Source organism: Mustela nivalis, assembly GCF_964662115.1.
Source record: "Mustela nivalis genome assembly, chromosome: 14".
Lineage (NCBI taxonomy): Eukaryota > Metazoa > Chordata > Mammalia > Carnivora > Mustelidae > Mustela > Mustela nivalis.
In genome coordinates, this window is record NC_139033.1 from 86,356,972 (window position 1) to 86,381,639 (window position 24,668).

Consider the following 24,668-nt stretch of genomic DNA (forward strand, 5'->3'; position numbering starts at 1 on the left):
ATGGCACAGAGGAAGGAAGCAGTGGGAGAGGACTCCAGGGAACATGGGGTTTCCCCTGCCACTCTGGAGAATGAAGAAAGTGCGTTAAAAATCAGAAAGCAAAGGGACACTTTGACGATAGACATGATTTGTTCATTTCATTTTTTCTGAATGAAAAGAACGGAAACTGTGTCCATGGGCCTTTAGGGTAGTCTGGGTTTGTAATCACCACTCTACTCCTTGGCAGCTATTTTAAGGCACTTTCCCATCAAACCTGCACTTGCCTCCCTTTGCTGCTGCCGCATGTCAAAGCTTGGTCTCTTTGCTCATGGCCTCTCAGGAATTGTGCACAAGAGATTCTGGATCTTTCTTGGCATGGGCCTATAACCATCATGACTTGGCAGCCACAACAACCTCCTCCTGTGAGAGAACCAGGACACTAAGTTCCGGGGTGAGCCAGGAGGTGGAAGACGGGTAATCTCTCTCCCTCATGACATCCAGTACCAAACCTTCTTTATCCTGTCCAAGCTGCTGTACCTTCAAGGGGACTCCCAGAGCTGGAGAAGGTAAATCATACTTCCCCTGGCTCCACTACATAGTCTCCCATGTCCCTTAGCTTCTGCCAGCCTTCATATCCCACAGAAGTCTGACATGTGAATGTGTTTGCAGGAGAGAGAGACCCCCATGCAGCTCCCTTGGAAAACCCCTGTTGCGGGCCTGGGTCCTCCAGGCTTGTGTTGAAGGGGCTGCTGGACCTGCTTCACACACCTGTGGTCCCAGCTCCACCCTACCTCTCACCAGGTGTTGTCCAAGCATAGTATAGAGCATCTCGGGAGCAGGGCCAGGGAGTCACTGCTCCTCTCACAAACCCACCTCTCCAGCACACAACACAAGCCATGTTCCCTACTCCCCCCATCAGGCCCATCCTGTGAATGTTCCTCAGGCCTGCCAAGGGCTCTATGAACACCCCTGCCCCATCCATTTACTGCAAGCCTCAAGAGGAGTACTGGCAGGAACCCTGTGTTTCAGTGACCACAAAGTTACTCATTGTCCAGGGCTGCACTCAACAGCTGAGGGAAATTGGAGAACTTCCTATGCTCTCATTTCCATTCTCTGGAAGTGTTACCTCTGTAACACTTCTGGAAACAGAGGACGTTGTGTCAGCCTGAAACACGTCCCTAGGAAGGTCATCTCGGTCACTGGGAAGACATGGGCTATGGGGAGGTGGTTGGCCATCTCTCCCTGCAGTTCCCCAGCAATCCCAGACCTATGACAGCTGCTCCCAACACAGAGGGATCAGAGGCTTGATCCTGAGGGAGCCAGGATCTATACTCTCTTTCCTTGGTTGCCCCCTCTTTGACAACAGTATGACTGGTGAAGCATGGCAGGGGGAAGGACATGGAGCATCATTAGGAGAGGAGGAGGAGGATGGGAGCAGGAAGGGAGAGGATCAAGGACAGAGGAAGGCAAAGTCCTGCATAAACAGTCATGGGGACACTGATTGCTTCCAGGTGTGAAAACAGACATCCTTCCTGGTCTTGGAGAGAATCGGAGGTAGGAAAAGCAGGTGGGCAACTGGAGACCTACTTCCACCATGTGGGAATAAGTGACCAAGGTCAGGGAAGACTCAGAGCTGGGGTCCCGTCCAACTGAGGTCAGAGCCCATCATCCTCAGAGCAGCAGGCCATAGGTCCTCAGCTCCACTAACTCCCCTTTGTCCTCTCCCATGGCTGCCCCAGCATCATTGGAGCTCTAATGCACTGGAAGTTGATTCCCATGAAAGGAGCCACACTGTGCCTCTAATTCATTATCACCTCCATCTCCTGCACTTCCTCTTTCTTCTGTCCATAAGCAGTTCTTCTTAGCTCTTCCCTATTCCCTGTTTTATGAGGCTCACCCTGGAGAACCTTGTCCCCTGCAGGCTCTGAAGCATTGCATCTGAACTGTTTCATGAAATCCCTCTGCAGCCCTCCTCAGCCCTTTCCTAGCATCACCTTGACCCCTCACCACTGAGTCTGGTAACCAGCCCTGGACAGCAGAGAAGGGAGCAAGATTGAGAGTCACAGGGGCACTGCTCACCCTGCTGGAGGGGACTCAGGAAGGGAGGCTGGGCCTGGGGGTCCCCAAATGGTTGTCTCCTGCCTGGGAGTCGGGGCTCATGCCACATTCTGCTCTTGCTTCCAGCTCTCAAGAAGCTTCCGTTCTATGGACTTGACAGAAACAACAAGGGAAGCAGAAGAGGAGGACTTGGGAATGGGGTGAGTTGGGCAGGAAAAGGGGCAGGCAAACATGGACACATGTTCTCCCTCATTTCCCTGACTTCCTTGTGGGCACCTTGGGAAGCCATGCAAAACCCGGGGTGCTGCCCTAGCCTCTGACCACAAAGAGGAGATGAGAGGAAGATCACAGTCCCTGTAGGCACTAGGAAGCCCTGAGAATATCCCACAGGGAACCTCCACCAGATCCATGCAACTCCCTGTGGTGGTTGGGCAGTGTCCTCTAGGAGCTGCTGACCTTGGAGGGAGGGCAGTTGCTGCCTGGAGGGACTTGACTGCAAACAGCCAATGCATTGTGCTCTTCTGGTAAAGGACGCCACGACCTATTGATTCCCTCACTCTACATGACCCGTGTCTTGTGCTCCTACCCTGGAAAAGTAACCAGAGGGCTTGCTCCAGAACATCAGTGGTCAGGGAGAGGGAGAAGTGGGGTGGCCTCATCTCACACTTTAGGCATCTGAGAAATGGGCAAACAAGACAGACCCCTGGGCACATGTGAGAAGGCCAGCTCACCCCTCCCCACACTGCATCCCTGTGGGCACGAAGTAGGCCCTGGTCTCAAGCTGAGTCATGTATGCCTGCCACTCCCTGAGGACCTGCCAAACTCCTCGATTTCCCCAAGCCTCTAAGAAGCCTTGTGGGTGGTAATGGGTCTCCTCACGGCACCATTTAGTCATGAGAGTTTGATATTCTATTGATTCTACTCAATCCCTCAATCTACAGGGATGACCATCAAGGAAAGGACATGCTGCCTGCTCCCAACTTGCCTGCTGCCTGCCCATGGCATGTGGACTGTACAAACTCGCTTCCCATCGGAGTCGGGAGCACATCGTCTCTGTAACACCGCGTGTGCAAAGGCTCCCCCCACAGAGAAGGGCATGTTGAGGGCTCTCAGAGAGGCTGGTGAAGGTACATTCTAGCAGGATGAGGACCTGGCAGTCATGGAGGAGGTCAGGGAAATGGCTAAGTGATCCTGGGAGTGTAGCCTTCATTCAGTCCCAGGGGGCCCTTGGGAAACTTCTCTTTCTTCATGCCACACATGGGTCCTGCAGGGAAACCTCCACCTCAAGACCTCAGAAGACACATCCCACAATACACTACAGGCCGCTGGTAAGACCTGACCCAGGCCACAGGCCACTCACTATCTCGTACAACTCCATCTGCTGTCTCCATAGCTATGCCACAGGACAGTCTGTCCATGACCCTGAGGCACCAGAGTCTCCAGAGATGCTCAGACAAAGAGAGCCAAGAGGGCCCTGGGGACCTACCTGTGGCTTCAATTTGGGCCTGGAGGAAGACTCGGTATATAAACACAAGGAAACACGTCTGCAGGAATGGCTTGACCTCTGCAGGCCAAACAAAGAGAAGACTTCTGTGCATCCCGCCAGAAGATGGCACTGGAACCCCAAGGAAAAAACAAGGGGAGCCTCTGAATCAGCCCCCACACCCAGAGATGACTGCCCAGGCCCTGCTGATGACTAACACTTGGAGCAGAAGGCAATTATCTGGGCCTTCAACAGTCCATTGTCTGGTGAGACTCGGCCCACCTGTGACTGTTGGGCCCAGCAGCCTTCCCAGTCTTTTCCCTGTTTGCTGCAGTGACTGCTCCTCCTTCGCCATCCCTCCAGTCCCCAGTAAGAATGCAGATGTTTGTCTCACAACTTTTAAAATATTTCCCCTAATGCCTCTCTACCAGTTTCTCTTCTCCCTTTCTCAAACCGCTCCTTCCTCCCTTCCTTCCTTTCCTTCATTGTCTTTTTGTTCTTTGTAATCTTTCCTACCTTCCCCTCTTTTTCTTTTGTTCTGTTATGTCACCACAAAGTACTTCAGTAGTTTTTCATATAGCGTTTCATGACTCACTATTTCTGTGTAAGACCCAAGTGCTCACTGTAATATGTTCCCTATTAAAAGAATGAAATGATACCCACACGGGTGCATCTCAAAGGTCTGCTTCTCTGCAAGTCAAGTGTAAGCTTCACGGTAATGAAGTCCACACTACAGCTGGACATGGGATACACTAAGAATTCCCCACAATCCCCTGTCTTCCAAGAGACTGAGCAAATGGGCTATTCTACCAAAAATCTAAATAGTTTCTAAACTGAAATGGGCCTCAAGTGAAGGCATCACCTGAGTGTAAAAGTCACTCACCTACATAGTCTTTGAAACTTAAACATCTAAAATATAATCACAATTTTACATGGGTGTGAGGCTACCACGCAGAAAAATCTATCTGAATTCAGGAAAGTAACAGTGCACCCAACTAGAACTGACATGCAGAGTTTTACACATAGACTAAACCTGAAGGAAGGGGCTAGAATTTGTACACTGAGTCACGAAGGAACATGAGTGAGCGATCCTTCCACAGCCTCTCCTCTCCTGGCCATTAGCAGACAGTTCACCTGCACAGGAATCCAGCCAATGTTGGGGCAAAGGAGGAGATTTCACATGTACCTCACCTCACTCCACGTATTAATTCATGGTAGGGAGTGCTGGCCCCAATGAATGGCTCAAATCCTGAGCCATCTCTTGTCTCTACATTTCAGTCACTGACAGAAATACAATGTCTTTTTCCCAAATGCAGACCCCCTAGTTGATTGGGGGGACGCCAGCATGTCCCCAGCTCCTCCTCACTTGCCTTTCCACAACCAGAATTTGACTTTATCAACTGCCCAGCAGTGGAAGTCCCAAGTCAGATGACCACCCTGAATGACCAATAGGCTTCTTGACTCCCAACTGCCTCAGAACACAGCACATTCCAAACCGACTGCCTACATGACAGTTGCTCAACTGACCACACCTCATTGTGGAACAGTTAATGAACAAGGAAAGGGCTGCTCAGGATGGCCCTTTGGTGCCTTAATGCATGAAGTCTACCAGCCCCCGAGACTCCTAGACTAAGATCTGAATCACTATCTGTGCAGCCTGGACTAAGGCCTTGTGAGAGCAGGAAGTAGCTGCACTTGCTCTGTGTGTGACCTTTCCTGCTCCTTCCTTCCTCCCGGCATCCACTCTCTGCTGCACAAACTGCAGTTTCTTCTCTTGAATGTAAATACTGATTTACATCCACAGCACCACAAAGTTGTAGTCAGTGGAAGTAATGTTTGTGACCCCCCTGTTGTTTGGACAGATGCCCATGTAGGTGCTGGTGAACCACGGCTGGGGACAGCCAGGAGAATGTCTTGGCTGCCAATGATGCTCTGACTCCAGTGTTTGAAGCCCTTATGATTTTTCCTTCTACTAACCTGAGCCACAATCTTGGAAAATACACCAAAACCAGAACCGTTAAGGTGAAGCTGAGGAAGACCCTGGAATCTCGTCATTCACCTCCTGGTCACACACACATTCCTGTTCACGAGGACCTGGGGAGCCAACTGAGTCTGAGCTGGGCCTAGAGAGGGTTGTTGGATGTGGTGTGTACCTGACACCCCAGGAACTGGGTGGGAACGTAAGCATTTGGATGAGGTAATCTCAAAATGCAGTGCTCACGGTGAGCAGAGAACACAGAGGCTGCTGTTGGTGGCTGGTATCAAATCTTACTAGAAGCCACATGTAACTGGGCAAGTTACTTGACCTTTCTGTCCCTGGCTCCCTGTTCTCCCCACGGGTCGTCCTTACTGGCATTATGTTATGAAGCATCCTAGAAAAAATCCAGGTAACCCTCAAAGACAATGAGTGGTCCCTCATAAGTGCTGCATGAGTGTTCCAATATGGCATGTCTGCAGGAATAAGCAAGAAATATAGGGGTGACTTCCCCCAGAGAGCAAATGTTGATGCCTGCAGGGCAGAGAAGGGTAGAAGGTGGCCTTTCAGCATTCACAGGGACATGAGGCTTTTCTGCCCATGGAGAAGTTGTGTCATCGTCTCCTGTCATATGTCATCCTCCGCGTGGGAGGCAGGGGCCAGGGGCTATGACCCCTGTACTGGGGATCTTAGCACTGACATGTGGAGATGTTAAATGGTTTGCCCAGAGTCATAGTGCAATGACAGGGACAGGGAAAGCTCAGGGATAGGAAAGTAGTTGGTTTTCTTAGGACACAGAACCCTGAACCCTGAGTCCTCTAGGTTACATCCATGATTTCTGAATAGAGGGCTCCCCTCCTTCCTTTCCCCAATTCCTCACCCAGATAACAGCACATGCCTGACCAAGCTACCATCCCAATGGAGTCAATTCCTGCCTGAATCAAAAGCCATGACATTTTCCTGAAAGGAACTGCAAGGAAGGCCTGGGAGGCCAATCTGTATCCCTCTTCCCCAGCATCTTTACATGCCAGATTGAGCTCCTGAGGGTCTGACCCATGGTCTACTCATGACCACCCCCCTGTCTCCACTTTGTGCTCATACACAATAGCAGCCACCCCACTATTTGGAAACTTTTCTTGAAGTGACAGTAAGTACATCAGGGAAGTGATGGAGAGCATGGGCACGTGGCTGTCTTCCCCCTTTTCATGCCCAGCTCACCACATTTGTATTTTCTCCTCTTGTTCTGATTTCCAAACTGCTTCCTCTACTTTCTCTTAAGTCTGTTTAAAAGAAGCTTCCTGAGAAATGAAAGCAAGAGCTGCCCAGAGCATGACAGCCACCCAGGCAGGAAACAGCCAAGTGGGGACACCCAGGCAAATCCTCAGTTCCTGAAGCTCCTCCTCCAGCAGGCTGGACTCACCCCTGCTGACTCCTAATCTCACTCCCTTGTTGGGCTGTTCAGGGCTGCTCCCTGGACTCAGTGGGCCATCCCAGGGGTCAAGAGCCAGGGCAACACCAGCGAAAAGGTGTTGAGGAGGGCTTCAGGGAAGTTTCAGGAACATGGCAAATGCGAGGCCTCAGTGCCTGCAGGAGACCAGGTACTTCCAGGTGGACACTGGAAAAGGAGGGGATGGGGAAAAGCTAAGAAGAGGTGCTCACTGGCGGCAGAAAGAGGAAGTGAAAAAGAAGGGAGGGAAAAATGAGTGAAAGGAACAGTGATGCTCCCTGTGCCTGAGCCTTTGAACTCTGCAAAGGAATCCTGTGTGTGGACAATTGCAGGGGGTCCGGGTAGGTCTGGGAAACAACAAGGACAGTCAGAACTGAAGTGGGTGGATAGCCTCCTCACCACTGGCAGGACAGAGACTGACTCTATCTAGGGGCAGGGTCCACCCCACTGTCCCAGGAGCCCTGAGCCTTTGCTTCCTAGTGAGTCATCCTCTGAGGTTGAGTTAGAAATGCATCTTAACTTCTGCAGTTACACTAATGATGCACTTGAATCATTTAACTGTGCTTTTATGAAATGGAAAAATGTCACACAACATCTTTATAGTTTCTCTTAAGTGTACAACACTGAAGAAATTATAAAAATTTTTCTTGAGGTAATGAGTCAATATCCAAGGTACCTTACACAGTGCTCCCAGTGGGGTACACCCGATTATGGAGGAAGAAATGGACTTTCTTCACAGGTGGTGATAGAGAGGCTGGCGTGGTTGTGGGCTGCTTCACATCCTCAGTGGGATGCTCTACATAGATTGCTGGGAGATGCACAGAAATAGAGAGCAGTGTCGGCATCTTGTTGTCAGAAGACCTTGGGGGATTAGACATCCTTTACTTCTAGTCCAACCTTTTCCTCTCCCTACTCACCAGCTGCCCAGGGGCATTCATCCCTCCAGGGCAGACTTAGGACTATGTCCCTGTGTGCTGTGCTCTGAATTCTGCCCCTCTCACAAACATACAGGTTTTGTGGGCAACTCCTTGTATTTAGCAGAGATATTACAGGAAGACAGCAAATGACAGTGAACACGCCCAATGGCCTGGATTCACATCCCATTTGGCAGCCACACCTACCCGAGAGCATTCCCGATATCACTCTGAGCCCTGGTTCCCTGCTCTATGGCCTAGACGTGAGTGTGCCATTACGGTGTCCCAAGTGAATGCCTCAGACATAGGAAAGGACTGATGCTTTCCAATTGCTCCTTAGGTGTTGAGGTACTGAATGCCTATCAAAACAGCTAAACAGCTGGTTGTGGGTGAATCCAGACATGGGACTTGGATGGCTCCCCTGCATGGGAGGATGGAAGCTCCCTCTTTATCCTTCACGTGGGAATGATGCTTACAGCCAACAGAGAATCTGTGTCCCTTCCTCCTGTCATCCCCACAGCAGCACCGATGGGAGGGGAAATGGGGCTGGAAGCCACACTTGACAATGGAGAGCACTGAAATGTAGGGAGCTGAAGGGACTGTCCAGAGTTGCCATGCTGATGAGTGATGGATCTGGGACAGGAATGTCATTGTTTCCCTGTGAATGGAGATCCCCGAACCCCTGACACCAACCCAGGGCCCCTCAGAAAATGCCTGAACCACTGAACCAAAAGCTGCCCTCACAATCTCAAATCCACCTGTGCCAAAATTTCTGTAGGGAAGAGTGGGTGCCCTGCAGGAGGTGTTGTGCCATGAGAATGGTCTGTCCTATCTCTGCCTCCTATCTCTATATTTCATTCCCTGACCCAAATTGTAGTGCAGTTTTCTCCCTACACTGCCCCTCTGGAATACAAGGGGAAGTGTGCATGAAGCCATTCCCGCCCCCCACACCGCTTCTCATGGGGCAAGCCAATGTACATGAAATAAATACAAAAATAAACATTGATATGAGTATTAACCTGAATGTCCCATAGGGAAATGATGAAATACAGTATGATATGCCCTTTGATTTAAACTTATGCATTTTCAATTGTTTCAAATAATTGGAACATGATGACATTAAACACAGGGTAGTGAAAAACTGGGAATGGAAGGTATAAAGTATAATCTCTATTCTCAAACATTGAAAACACTTTTACCTAAGTGGAGGAATACTGATTATTTGCCACACTAAACAGGGGTTATCTTGTTAGAAAGGTGACAAAATTTTCCCTCTGATCTGTAATATTTTCCCTCTCAAAACATTTTTCTTTATGTTTTGTCACTCATGTCAGAGCACAGTGGGTCAGCAAAGGGTCACATTCTGCTGACAATGCTGCCAGCCACCTGTCCTCCAGGCCAACTGGGACAGACCCCACTGTGTACAACAGAGATCCCCAGGCTTGCCCTTTGACAGGAGGCTACTTTGCATGAAGATTTGTGAGGTTCTGAAAAGACTGCCCACTGCTTCTTTATCCCCCATGGTACATAATTAAGGAGAGAAGATTTTAGTCTTGAACACATTTCATCCTGGGTTCTGGTTATAATATGAACATCCAGGAAGGAAAGCAGCTGTCCCCCATATCTTATCAAGGATAGAGGTAACCTCCTGCCAGCCCTGGGGGGACAGGCAGAATGACCCACCGGATTCATCATTACTGGCCTTGGGGAAGAGCTCACAGCAAACTAGCTCTACCAAGGGCTTTTCACACCGTCCTGGCTCACAGGGATAGCTGCTACTGTTGGACATGGCTGTGAAATTATTCAGGAAAAATCAGGGCAAGTACAAAGATATTTGTCAATGGCTGACCATTTTCTGGTGGGATTTCTTTTTTTCTCTTTACCAAAGAATTTATCATCTGTCCCACCTGCCTCTTTGTGGATCAATCACTACTTTTTGTAGGGATGGTTGCCTGGAAGATACTAGGATTTTGCACCAAAGCCTCTGCTACAATTCCATTCTCCCATGTGAAAATGGGGTCTGCCACCTCTCAGGCAGGGTGCCTGCACTTGCTCAGCTCTTGCTATACTTCTTGGAAAGTATATTGAACACAGTGAAGAATAAGCAGTTGAGTCATTCTCTGAAATGATCAATTTCTATTTGCCATATGAGGAGGATACATTCAAGGCCCCAGAACACTGGTCTATGATAAACTCTATACAGACCACTTTGGGGAAGTCTAGCCAATGTCACAGTAAGGCCATGACATGGATGATTAGAACCAAGCTTCTCCCTTGCTCTTCTAGGCTTGGCTAGTAGCCCTGAGCGGGTCCCTCTCTGGGACTGTACCACTAGGGTTCCTGTGCTCAGCTAAAGTGTAGGCTGACCAGTTCTCCAATGAGATCAGATCACATGATTGATCCCTTTGTTGTATCCCTGCCTCCTGAAATGGTTATGTTGAGTAAGAGGCTTGCCACGGGAAGGGGTCAGTGAGCACTGGAGTCATCTGCTTCCTTTTACTCCCATGTATCTCACCATTACAGACCTTAGGAAGATGGAGCACACACCAAAAATGGTTTTGGCTTTTTCTTTTTGGTTTGGGTTAGTCCTTTGGGTTTGAGAAGGACTGTCAGTATATATCGCTTGGCTATTCCAAAGACACAGAGTAGAATTGCTGATTTGTGGCACCTCATATCTTTGTGATTTCTTTTTCTTTTTTTTCCTCCCCAAGGGAAGAAGGGAGAGTGATTCCTGACCTACTATGCGCCATATGCCTTGAAGCAAATTTCTTTCCAACTTGAATCTCATAGCTGAGAAAACTGCAGACTAATGTGTTCCCTGAGGCCAAGTACACCCAAGGAGGTAGCTGAGAGCTACCCTCGTCTGTCTAGTGACAGGGACTGCCAAGATCCCCTCTGCTTTGCCTGCTTCCCTGCACAGGGGCCACCTTCAGCTGTGTGCAGCCTCCAGTTTCGGCATTGTGGGGATCCCTGGGTTTCTGAGAAGGAGGAGCCACAGGAATTCTGATGGGTGATCCTGGTGTGTATAGACCTTCTTAGAGTTCAAACAATAGGATCCTACAGACCAACTAGTAGGGAGATTTGGTGCTTACATTTTCAGGCTTTTCAGGGAAAACTGTCCACTTATTTAGGAAGGAACCAACATTAGTGCTTTAGCTGACACTATTTTCAGTGTTGCTTTTCTTAAGGATGAAGCACTGTAAATATGAAAGGAAAAAGACAAAATCGTTGTACTCAATGTGTTGGTAATGAGTAAGGGGGTAATCAACACTGCAGTAGTAAAATGTCAAGTAAGACATGGTTTAAAAAAAATCCAAACATCTAATCAAAACATGCAAAGATTTTCAATGCCACTGGTGATTACAGAAGGGAATATAAAGCATCCATTAAGCATCCAACTGGTGGAGATGAAAATCCTGCCAACAGCCAGTGCCAGGGAGGCAACAGAAAACTACATTTCACTATCTGTCACATGATATTCACCGGGATGACATTTGTCAGGCTGTTTCTCAGTATACTGTGACAGTTCAGAAGATGCACACAGACTTTCCCTACCTCCTGCCTCCTGCCTCCTGCCTCCTGCTAAGAAGAATGGGCAAAGCCCAAAGGAGAGTGCCAGGCCCTGTTAATGCAGCATCCTTTATTCTATGTGATGGTCACTGGAGAGCTTCTCCTGATCTGTTTTCTCTGGCGACTGGACACTTGGCTCCTGGGAGGACCCAAGTTATGTTGCAGTGATGCAAATGACATTTGCTCTAAATGAAGTCTCACAAATTCTAGAGCAAGGCAGACAGGATTTTAAGAGGATCCACTTTCCATTTCCTACAAGCAAATAATTAACATGGTGCCCAGGGACTCTGCCCCCACTCTGACTGCCACCAGCGGTGTCAACACTGCACTGGCCTGGGGAGGTCCAGGAAATGGCCAGACTCCTGACTCTCTGTCCTCCCCATCAGTGTTAAGGCTTTGTGTTTCAGAAACAATAAACACCCCCATCCCTGCTCTACCCTTAGAATCCGTCACCTGGAAGCTCAGAGAGAATGCTCACAGCAGCAGCATCCATTTTTCTCCATCTGCAGGTGTCCCCAGAAGCTCAGAGCCATGAACACAGAGGAGACCTGGTGTGGACTCATGTTAAGAGTCATTGGGGTTTAGAAACTACGTATACTTGTCATGGGTAACCAATCAAAAGCTCTTCTACTTCTTTTTTTTTTAAAGATTTTATGTATTTATTTGACAGAGAGAGAGAGAGAACAAGCAATGGAATGGGAGAGAGAAAAGCAGGCTCCCACTGAGCAGGGAGCCCATGGATCATGACCTGAGCCGAAGACAGTCACTTAACAGCTGAGCCACACAGGTACCCCAACCAAATGCTCTTCTAAGAATTCAACTAATTGCTGCAGCTAACCATGGTGTAGCCAAGCCCTGTGTTCAGGGAATTCTGCATACAAAACATGGGAGTGGATTCAGAAAAGCATGATCAGGGTCAGGGAAACGAAGCCCCAGCTGCTCACAGATGCAGCTGGCCAGAGCTGCCCTCAGCCTTGCCTCTCCTTCCATAGCCACATCTCTAGCCACATGTTCCAGGGCAACTGTGCCCTTGTAACAGTGGGCAGAGTTCATGCCCAGGCCCATGAAAAGTGAGTTAGGAAAGAACCTCACTTTTGTGTCCTATCTTTCACTTAACTCGCACTGTGCCCATGCGTCCAGAGGTTTTATTCTTTCACTTAATGAGAACACTACCTAGGGGGCAAAGCCAGTTGATGAAGAGAAAAAATGCACAGAAAGGCATTTCTGCCTTCATTGCATAACAATGGAGACTATGTGGATGGCCCAAGGGCCTGGCAGGGCACAACCACATCACTGCACAGGGCAACTCTGAGTCACCCACTGCCTCCTTTTCTCCTTTCTCACCCTTGACCCTGGAGGGACTGACCACAGCCCACCTCACTGAGTCTGAAGAGGAGAGACCACTAAACCCTCACGGCCATTCAAAAGGGTGAATCCCGATTTTCTGGGATCCTGTGGGCAAGGATGGTATCCTGGGCATTACTGACATCACACACCACCTCCTGGTTTGTATACGCACCCGTCCCAGCATTTACAGAGATTTCACCCCTTTGATGTTCAGATAGTGGAAAGGAAGGATCACTCTTTAAACAGAAAAAAGGTTTGAAATTCAGCCTACTCTTCCTATGTCACCTTAACCAACGACCTTAAAAGGTCTCCAACTGCATGTACATATCTTCTATTTTTGTCGCTCTTCATTTGGACATCTGTTTATATCACAAGCATTGGCCAGTGTGAACTGGTGCCCACCTCATCCAAATTGCGAGAGAACCCAATGGGGAAGATTCTATCATGCTTAACGATATAGGAAATTCTATTATTTTCACAGGAGACTGCTCAGTCTTCTTTCCTCTCTCTCCCTTCCCCAACCTTCTCTGGGCATAGCTACGAGAAAACGACAGTCCGGAGAACAACAGTGTGGTTGTGCAGAGCAATTCTTCAGAACCATGAGTTCTGAGCATAAATGATATAAACAAAGGAGGCCACCTTTCTCTCTATTTAATACAACCAATTAGAGTCCTTGAATCAGTTTCTTTATTGACAATGTTACGCAATGAAGGAGAACAGCTTGAGATTCAGAAGACTGAGCTTCCGTATGTGGTCCTCTCCCAAGAGCTCCTGCATGACCGTAGACAGTCTCCAACCCCAATGTCACCAGTGGATCCTTCTGGTCCATCACACCTCTGAAATAAACTCAGTCAGTCTACATGTTTTCAATACTGCAATATTGTAGTTCTGAACCATTGCTGATGGTGGTATATCTATGGTGTCCTGGGGCCTCTTACTTAATCCCAGTTGGCTTTCAAGAAATTAGAGTAAGAATGACTTCAATCTTCCTTCTGACGAAATTTTTCCACTGCAGTCCAGGGACCCAGAACCTTCAGTTGGACACCAGACTATCAAAAATGATGTAGACTTTCAGCTGATGTGCCCAGTTCTTTGCTAAAGACCTTTTTTTCTACATTACTGCCCCAGACAAGCCCTTAAAAACCTTGTCAGCCAACTTGTGCTAGACAGCAGCCATGGTGATATACACTCCTCTTGGCCTTGAACAGAGGCAGTGCTCTGGCTGAAAACTTAGTATGGGGGAAGTTCCTCCTGAGACTGTTGGGGCTGCAATGTCAGAATGCATCATTCCAGAATGGTGCTGTTCTACTTCAGTGGGAGGTTCTGGCAACTGGAGTGCTGCTTCAGGTACACTGAATCCCAGGCACTGTCCAAACACTCAGCTGAAGGTTGTTTCTATAACAACTGTGTGCCTACTAAGCAACTCATTAACAGTTGATGGAAGGTAATTCTTTTTTAATTCAGGGTAGACCACCTCATATGAGATCTTTAAATACCTGGAGCAATGCTGATCTGTAAAATAAGTCAGTGGCCTATCTCTCCCAGATTCATGGGTGGAAGCAAGAAGTGCAGTGAACTCAAAAGAGAATCAGTGAATCTTCAGAGCCTCCAAGCCTCTGTCCCCAAATATATACGAACAACTTTTCCCTCATCATCTGTTTCCAAGAACTGGGACTGCTTACAGTAAAAATTCCCACTACATTGTGAGGGTTGTAACATGGGGAGATATAAAAGATATGAGAAGAGCACAATGGATAGAAAAAGGAACACGGAACTGTCCTGTAGTAAGGACTTGACAATTGGATGTTTATTAAACTAGCACACTTTTAACTCTAAGTAGATTCTGATACATTAAACTGTATACTGTGCTCTCAAGAGCAACCATAAAAAACGCAAAATGTGTCACTGAGATGCAAGTAAAGGCATTAAATAGAATAAAAGGAGTATTTGGTTATAAACAAGTGGCCATGGTGCATGGACTGCACCAAGGGGCTCTCCTGCAGGAATTCATTCACCCAGCTACAACCCCAGCTGGGGATGGGGGCACTGAAGTATGGTGGTGGGTGTGGGCAGCTCCCAAGAACAAGGAGCAGCACTTCCCATCAGAAATGGACATGGATGTCAGGAAGTTAACCAGAGAAAACATGGCCTTTTAAGTTTCCTATTAAGATTCCTCTGATTTTTCTTTTCATTTCATTGTTTTAAAAGAACAGAAGGTCTTCTGATATGCCACTTCCCTTATTCTGATTTATTCAGGAATAATCACTGTACCTCATGATATTGGTAACAGAAATGTCTGGGGTTGGAAGCTGCACTTTATGGATTATCTTAATGGAAAAAAAGAGCTTTTATTCACCTCTGTGGAACCAGATGCAATTTTGTTCTCAGATACTCAGATTTATGTTCCGGGACAGACCTTCATTTTCTCTCTTCATTCTCTTTTTATTTGGTAGATGGGTGCTGAAAGTGACAAATACATTTACATATAACTACAGAGTCCCACATGATTTTGCTTCATGTGTTGAGAATAGGATTGCATTAGTAATGTTGAGATTGAAAGTTTTACATTCTGAAATTGCTCTACTTCCACAGCTATAAGCATATTCTTTTAAATATTGCCTTTAAAACTGACTTTCTGTTGATCAGATAAATTGTAGCAATTTACACTGAGGACGTAAATAAAAGGAGGTACAGCGTGATGTACCTTAAACCTCTTTAGAACCAACCGATGAATTTAAATTTTCTTCATTTTAACAATTTAACATTTAACATTTTAACATTTTAAGGCATCACTGTTGTTCTGGGGAATGTGGCTCTTTATATTTGTGATGGGTCTTCTCTTGGCAGAACTTTTCATTATGAACAAAGGATTTCCATAAATTATGGCTTTCTATGTGGAAGGGAAAAATGCCTGTGACATGAAAACCTCAGTGCTGGTAGAAACATCCTAACAAATCAGACAAAAGTTCTCACCTAATATCTAGATAACCACCTTTTCTGTCCTATAGCCACATGTTCATGTTAAGTCTACCCATATTCACAGGATTGAGTTAGGAGGCACTTGTGTTTCCTTGCCATGCAAATGTAAAGGATTATTTGTGTGAGAGAAAATTCAGGCATCCGGTGATCTGAAGGAGGAAGAGTTGCCAAATCTGAACAGAGAGACCTGGCAGCTGAATGTGTCAGATCAGAATTAGTCAACATGTGTGGCTCTGGACAATCAACCTGAATGACCTAGAGCAGAAGCTATAAATGGTAGAGACAGGCTTTCAGAAGCATCACTATGCTGACAACTTCCTATTTTTCCTCTATCCAGACTTTTCTTCAGGTCCCCTTGGGTATCCATCTAGCTGCATGATAGGTCTACTTCTAGCTCTCATCAGTGTTTCAGATCCCCGTGGTCAGAAGGAACCTGGATTGCAACCACTTAGGAAATGAGCTTTCTCTTCCAGTCTCTCCCACTTCACTAAATGACTCCAAATTTACCCAGTGATCAGTCCAGAAGACTGGCAGATACTGTAAAACTCCCATACCTCACCACCCACATTCAACTAAGACATTTTAAAAAATTCATTACAAAATATATATTTTGAACTGAGGTGCTTCTGACCACTGCCACCACTTTCATCGTAGCCATCATCTTGGAGTTCAGACCACCACTCTCAATCCAGACAGTAGAAATTGAATGAGAAAGGTCAGTCAGGTGGGAACTGCACTGTTATGTAGTGAGGCCCTCTTCTCCCAAAGCATTTAAACATAAATGGTTAATAAAATAGTTTTTGAAATGAGAAGACATAGATGGGAATACAAATATGTAAATATTTACAGGCATCAAAATGAAAAGGAAACCCCAAATGTGAGCAAAGCTTAAGCCCTGTGCACACTGACGTCTGTGTTCTGACTTAGGTGGAGGCACCTCAGAGCATGTGTCCACAGGGAAATAGAGACTGAGTCATCCAGGCCAGAGAGCCAGCCAGAGGCAAGCACAGTATTTACAACAAGGGGCCAGAGCAGGACTCTCACTCTCATGAAAGCAGAGGTGCCAAAACATGCAGACTACTTCCCAGGGTGACAGAAGACTTAAGAGTCGCTTCCTGAGATTCTTACAGGAATGACTAGAAACATGATTAAAATTAGAAACCCAGCTGATCCAAGAAAGGTGATGTAGAAAGTCCCCAAATTCACTCCTGTTGACTATGTTCACACCCTATCTACATTGACAGCAAGGGAGACAGAGACAAGGTTATGAAGGCAATGCCCACTCCTGACACTGCAAACTGGAGTGGGGAAGAATAGGATGGAGGCAGACTTGTCAGCCCTGGGGCACAGTAGAAAAGCAGGTATTTAAAAGGGCAACTAGAATATAAGTCAATCAGCCCCACAACCCTGCCAAATGGCAGAGAAGTAGTTGGAAATCTCTCCCCATTGGAGAGGCTGGCAAGTACTATGGTTTCCACAATCCCTCCAGAATGATAATGGACACAGGAGCACAGGACACTGGGAGTCCTAGCTTGCCTATCATCTCAGCCCCAGGCCCCTAGCCCACACCACTCCCAGCCATCCAACTGCGGCAGCCCCAAAGCGGTGCACACTGAGAAACCCTGGTCAGCACTCACTGCATTTCCAGCTGTCTTACCCATGTGCCACAGGTGTAAAGAAGCCTAGAATTGTCCATGTCCACAAAAATTGATCTCCAGAAGGCTTACTGGGGCACCCCTGGGGCAGAGTGCTCTGGGGCCCCCTGACTCATGTCTTCTTTGCCTTCAGCCTCCCTGGCAGGGTGCCTTCTTCCCCCAGCACCCATTTCCTGGTGTGACTCCCATCTCAACTCCAGCCACCCTATCAGTACATGCTCTCTAGGGAGCACCCTAGGACCCACAGGCCTAATTCCTGGCTCTAACTGCTGGACCAATGTTCACTTGGTACTGAGCACACTGGGAGGCCCCACCTTCCTGGGAGGACCCAGGAAGCACAGAAATTCCAAAACCTTGCACCCAGTTCACCTAAGATTGCCTTACTAGGGAGCCCTCTGCACAGGGAGCCGAGGACCACCCTCACTCCTATCCATTCTCACTTAAGATATCCTGTCAGGGCATTCTCTGCTCAGAAAGCCCTGGGACCACCCTGGCTCACACCTACTTCAGTTCTAACTATCCCACCTGGCAGCCCATACAAAGTGACTGAGTCCCCTAGCACATGCCATCCAAAACTCTGGCCAGCTGTTCAATCAGGCACACACAATCTACAGAGAGGATGACCATACACAAGACCATTGCTTATTTGGACAAGCAGCTTTTCTGCATCATACATTAAATAGAACAAAAGCAATGACAACAACACAGAAAGTCAAAAAAAGGAGGTGAAAGAGAAATATGCTCCGAATAGATGAACAATATAAAACCTCAGAAAAGGAACTCAATGACAGAGAGATAAAGAATATGCTTGGTAAAACGTTTAAAGTAATGATCATAAAAGATGTTCACTGGGCTGGAGAAAAAAGTGGAAGTACTCAGAACTTCCAAGAAGATATATATAGAAGACAGAAATTTAAAAAAAACAGAGTTAAGAAATATAATAACTGAAATGAAAAATACAATGTAGAGAATCTAGATTAGGAGATTCTGAACAATGGTTCTGTCATCTGGAAAACCAGGTGATGGAGAGTTTGGAAGCTGAACAGCAAAGAAAAAGAAAAAAAGTAAAGAAGATGAGGCTCAAAGGATTACTTGGACACCATGATGCAAGGATACATTAACATTGTAGAGATAATAGAGAAGAGAGAGGGAAAGGTCAGAAACCACAGTTGGAAGGAATACTGGATGAAATCTTCCTTCAACTGGAGAATGAAACAGACATCAGGAACCAAATTCAGGAAGCACAGAAATTCCAAAACAAGAGAAACATAATGAGGCCCACAGGATGGCACAATAACTCAAACGTCAAAGTTTAAAGGTAAAGAGTTATAGAAACATCATGAGAGAAACAAGTTCTGTGCAGGAAACTCCATAAAGTCATCAGATGAATTTTCAACAGAAACCTTGCAGCCTAAAAGACAATGGGATGATCTAGTCAATATTTTGAAAGGAATTATCCTGTAACCAAACATACTCTACCCTCGGGGCACCTGGGTAGCCCAGCAGGTTAAGCCTCTGCCTTCAGCTCAGGTCATGATCTCAGGGTCTTGGGATCCAGCCCTGCATCAGGTTCTCTATTCAGCAGGGAGCCTACTTCCCCCCCCCCCCACTCTCTGTCTGCCTCTCTGCCTACTTGTGATCTCTGTCAAACAAATAAATAAAATCTTAAGAAAAAAGAATATTCTAACCAGCAGGGTGATCATTCAGAACTTAAGGAATGGCAAATAATTTCTATGACAAAAAAAAAAAACTCAAAGGAGTTGTTTCACCCCGAACAAGACATTACAAGAAACAGGATGAGATTTCTTTGAAGTGGAAAAGAAAAGCTCATTACAGATGGAGAAAAGTATGAGTACAATTGTGGAACACAGGACAACACACACACCAAGTGTGGAGGAGGGAGTAAAAAGTTCTAAAATGTGTTCAAACTTAAGTGAACATCAACTTATTATAGACTGCCTTATACTTTAGATGTCATATATGAACCTCATGGTAACCACAAACCCAAAACCTCTAATAAATGAAAAATAGATAAATAAATAAAGAGAAAGCCAAACATAACACTACAGAAGGTCATTGATCGCAAAACAAAGACAACAACAAAGAGAAGGACCATAAAAACAAGCAGAAAACAATTAACAAAATGGCAGTAAGTACAAACCTTCCGATAGGTATTCTAAATGTAAATGGCCTAAATATCCCAATGAAAAGAGGGAAAATAACAGAATGGATTCACATGAACAAACAAACAAAATATGACCCATCTATGTGCTGCTTACAGGAGATTCCCTTTAGTCCTCAGGGTACACAAAAACTGAAAGTGAAAGGTTGGAAAAAGAACATTTATGCACAGGGAAGTGGAAAAATACTGGGGTAGCCATACTTGTATCAGACAAAACAAACTTTGAAACAAAGGCTGGAACAAGAGACAAAAAGGGGCATACATAATGGTGCAGGTCAATCAATTCGGCAAGAAGATACAAGAGTATAAATGTCTAAGCACCCAACACTGGAGCACCTAACTACATAAAGCAAATATTAACATACATAAAGGAAATATGGACAGTAATACAATGATAGCAGAGGCTTACCACCCCATGTGTATGAATGGATAGGCCATCTTGGCAGAAAAGCAATAAGACACTTGTTGTTTTGTTGTTTTTTGTTTTTGTTTTTGATTTCTTTTCAGCGTAACAGAATTCATTGTTTTTGCACCACACCCAGTGCTCCATGCTTGCGTGTCCTCCATAATACCCACCACCTGGCTTCCCCAACCTCTCACCCCCCACGCCCCTTCAAAACCCGCAGGTTGTTTTTCCGAGTCCATAGTCTCTTTTTGAATGACAGCTCTGACCAGGTGGACTTCACAGGTATAAACAAAACATTCAGTTCAAAAACAACAGAAACCTCATTCAATCTAGTGCAAATGGCACCTTCACATTCACATGTTAAGCCACAAAACAAATCTCAATAGATTTCAGAAGGTTAAAATCATATACAACTTTTCCAATGACAACCATATAAAACTAAAAACCATCACAGGAAAAAAGAAACTGAAAAAAAAAAAAAAACAAAAAAACAAAAAACAATGTAAGGCATGGAGGCTAAACACCATGCTATAAAACAATCTATAGGTTAATGAAAAAAGGGGAAACCACAAATCACATGGAGATTAATACATATTAGTCAGAAGTATTTCAGACACAGCAATAGCAGTTCTAACAGGGAAATTTATACCAATACAGGCCTGCATACAGGAACAAGAGGGTACCAGGAGGGAAACATACCATACGAGACTCTTAATCTCACAAAACAAACTGAGGGTTGCTGAGGGGTGGGAAGGTAGGGAAAGGGTGGTTGGGTTATGGACACTGGAGACAGTATGTGCTATGGTGACTGCTTTGAAGTATATAAGTCTGACGATTCACAGACCTGTACTCCTAGGGCAAATAATACATTAAAGATTAACAAAAATAATTTTAAAGAATTAAAAAAAATAAAATGGCTGCAACCTCCAACTGGACAACCAAACCAATGCCAGACCTCCTCTGACTGTAGCCCAGAAAAGGAAGCACATGACAACTGGGCCAAGTTGCTCTCCCAAGACAGGGCCAGGCCTGTACCCTAGTACATTCAAAACACAACATTCTGATGGAAATTCCTAAAGCAGCTGAAATCTCTGGCCTATTTTTCTCTGTGTACGAATTGTGATTCTTGCTCTTTGACACTGAGCAGGGCTACTGCTCTGCTGGTAAACATGGTCTCCAAGGTTTCTGGATCCCTACTCTTATACCCTCCCTGCCTTTACTTATATTCAAAAGCGGGATATTTTTATTTTTTTATTTTTTTTAAGAGGAAAAAAAGATTTACACTTTATTTGAAATTCTCAAAAATTAGCATTTAAGATAAAACAATCAGGAGATGGATTTTATCTTTATAATTTTTGAATTACACTATCAGTCTAATTAAAAAGTTCATTTGAGGTTTATCTTGTATATTTCTAGACAAAGCAAATGTTAGATAAATATTTTAATAATTTTTATTACATACTTTTTAATCATAAGAATTTGTGGCAAATATAGCAATGTCTTGATATTGTAACAGAAAAAAATCAAGATTGTATACTTCACTTATTCTACACTGTCTTAAATTAACAAAACAAGAACTCAATAAATCCATGGAAATCAGAAAGACAAAAAATAAGTAATGGCAAACTAAAGCCTAACAAATAGCTTGGTCACATGATGTGATGAGTGGTGGGTGTTATAAGCAACTGATGAATCATTGAACACTACATCTGAAATTAATGATGTACTCTATGTTGGCTAATTGAATTTAAATAAATAAAATAAACAATGTAGGTAGTCAACGCTAAGCTACATTAAATTTTAATGGTTCTCAATGAAAATTATTGCTCCCCTATATCTTTGAAACCTGATCTATCATTTTTTTGTGTGGTTTCCATTATTTATTTAATTTTTTTTAATTTTTTATTATTTATAAACATATATTTTTATCCCCAGGGGTACAGATCTGTGAATCACCAGGTTTACACACTTCACAGCACTCACCAAAGCACATACCCTCCCCAATGTCCATAATCCCACCCCTTTCTCCCAAGCCCCCTCACCCCAGTAAAGCTCAGTTTGTTTTGTGAGATTAAGAGTCACTTATGGTTTGTCTCCCTCCCAATCCCATCTTGTTTCATTCATTCTTCTCCTACCAACTTAAGCCCCCATGTTGCATCACCACTTCCTCATATCAGGGAGATCATATGATAGTTGTCTTTCTCTGCTTGACTTATTTCACTAAGCATGATACGCTCTAGTTCCATCCATGTTGTCGCAATGGCAAGATTTCATTTCTTTTGATGGCTGCATAGTATTCCATTGTGTATATATACCACATCTTCTTGATCCATTCATCTGTTGATGGACATCTAGGTTCTTTTCATAGTTTGGCTATTGTGGACATTGCTGCTATAAACATTCGGGTGCACGTGCCCCTTTGGATCACTACGTTTGTATCTTTAGGGTAAATACCCAATAGTGCAATTGCTGGGTCATAGGGAAGTTCTATTTTCAACATTTTGAGGAACCTCCATGCTGTTTTCTAGAGTGGCTGCACGAGCTTGCATTCCCACCAACAGTGTAGGAGGGTTCCCCTTTCTCTGCATCCTCGCCAGCATCTGTCATTTCCTGACTTGTTGATTTTAGCCATTCTGACTGGTGTGAAGTGATATCTCATTGTGGTTGTGATTTGTATTTCCCTGATGCCGAGGGATATGGAGCACTTTTTCATGTGTCTGTTGGCCATCTGGATGTCTTCTTTGCAGAAATGTCTGTCCATGTCCTCTGCCCATTTCCTGATTCGATTATTTGTTCTTTGGGTGTTGAGTTTGCTAAGTTCTTTATACATTTTGGACATTAGTCCTTTATCTGATAAGTCATTTGCAAATATCTTCTCCCATTGTGTCAGTTGTCTTTTGATTTTGTTAACTGTTTCCTTTGCTGTGCAAAAGCTTTTGATCTTGATGAAATCCCAACAGTTCATTTTTGCCCTTGCTTCCCTTGCCTTTGGCGTTGTTCCTAGGAAGATGTTGCTGCAGCTGAGGTCGAAGAGGTTGCTGCCTGTGTTCTCCTCAAGGATTTTGATGGATTCCTTTCGCAAATTGAGGTCCTTCATCCATTTTGAGTCTATTTTTGTGTGTGGTGTAAGGAAATGGTCCAATTTCATTTTTCTGCATGTGGCTGTCCAATTTTCCCAGCACCATTTATTGAAGAGAGTGTCTTTTTTCCATTGGACATTCTTTCCTGCTTTGTCGAAGATTAGTTGACTGTAGAGTTGAGAGTCTATTTCTGAGCTCTCTATTCTGTTCCATTGATCTATGTGTCTGTTTTTGTGCCAGTACCATGCTGTCTTGATGATGACAGATTTGAAATAGAACTTGAAGTCCGGAAATGTGATGCCACCAACGTTGGCTTTCTTTTTCAATATCCCTTTGGCTATTCGAGGTCTTTTCTGGTTCCATATAAATTTTAGCATTATTTGTTCCATTTCTTTGAAAAAGATGGATGGTACTTTGATAGGAATTGCATTAAATGAGTAGATTGCTTTAGGTAGCATAGACATTTTCACAATATTTATTCTTCCAATCCAGGAGCATGGAACATTTTTCCATTTCTTTGTGTCTTCCTCAATTTCTTTCATGAGTACTTTATAGTTTTCTGAGTATAGATTCTGTGTCTCTTTGGTTAGGTTTATTCCTAGGTATCTTATGGTATTGGGTGCAATTGTAAATGGGATTGACTCCTTAATTTCTCTTTCTTCTGTCTTGTTTTTGGTGTAGAGAAATGCAACTGATTTCAGTGCATTGATTTTATATCCTGACACTTTACTGAATTCCTGTATAAGTTCTAGCAGTTTTGGAGTGGAGTCTTTTGGGTTTTCCACACATAGTATCTTATCATCTGCAAAGAGTGATAATTTGACTTCTTCTTTGCCGATTTGGATGCCTTTAATTTTCTTTTGTTGTCTGATTGCTGAGGCTAGGACCTCTAGTACTATGTTGAATAGCAGTGGTGATAATGGACATCCCTGCCGTGTTCCTGACCTTAGCGGAAAAGCTTTCAGTTTTTCTCCATTGAGAATGATATTTGCGGTGGGTTTTTCATAGATGGCTTTGATGATATTGAGGTATGTGCCCTCTATCCCTACACTTTGAAGAGGTTTGATCAGGAAGGGATGCTGTACTTGGTCAAATGCTTTTTCAGCATCTATGGAGAGTATCATATGGTTCTTGTTCTTTCTTTTATTGATGTGTTGTATCACATTGACTGATTTGCGGATGTTGAACCAAGCTTGCAGCCCTGGAATAAATCCTACTTGGTCGTGGTGAATAATCTTTTTAATGTACTGTTGAATCATATTGGCTAGTATTTTGTTGAGTATTTTCGCATCTGTGTTCATCAAGGATATTGGTCTATAGCTCTCTTTTTTGGTGGGATCCTTGTCTGGTATTGGGATCAAGGTGATGCTGGCCTCATAAAATGAGTTTGGAAGTTTTCCTTCCATTTCTTTTTTTTGGAACAGTTTCAGGAGAATAGGAATTAGTTCTTCTTTAAATGTTTGGTAGAATTCCCCCGGGAAGCCGTCTGGCCCTGGGCTTTTGTTTGTTTGGAGATTTTTAATGACTGTTTCAATCTCCTTACTGGTTATGGGTCTGTTCAGGCTTTCTACTTCTTCCTGGTTCAGTTGTGGT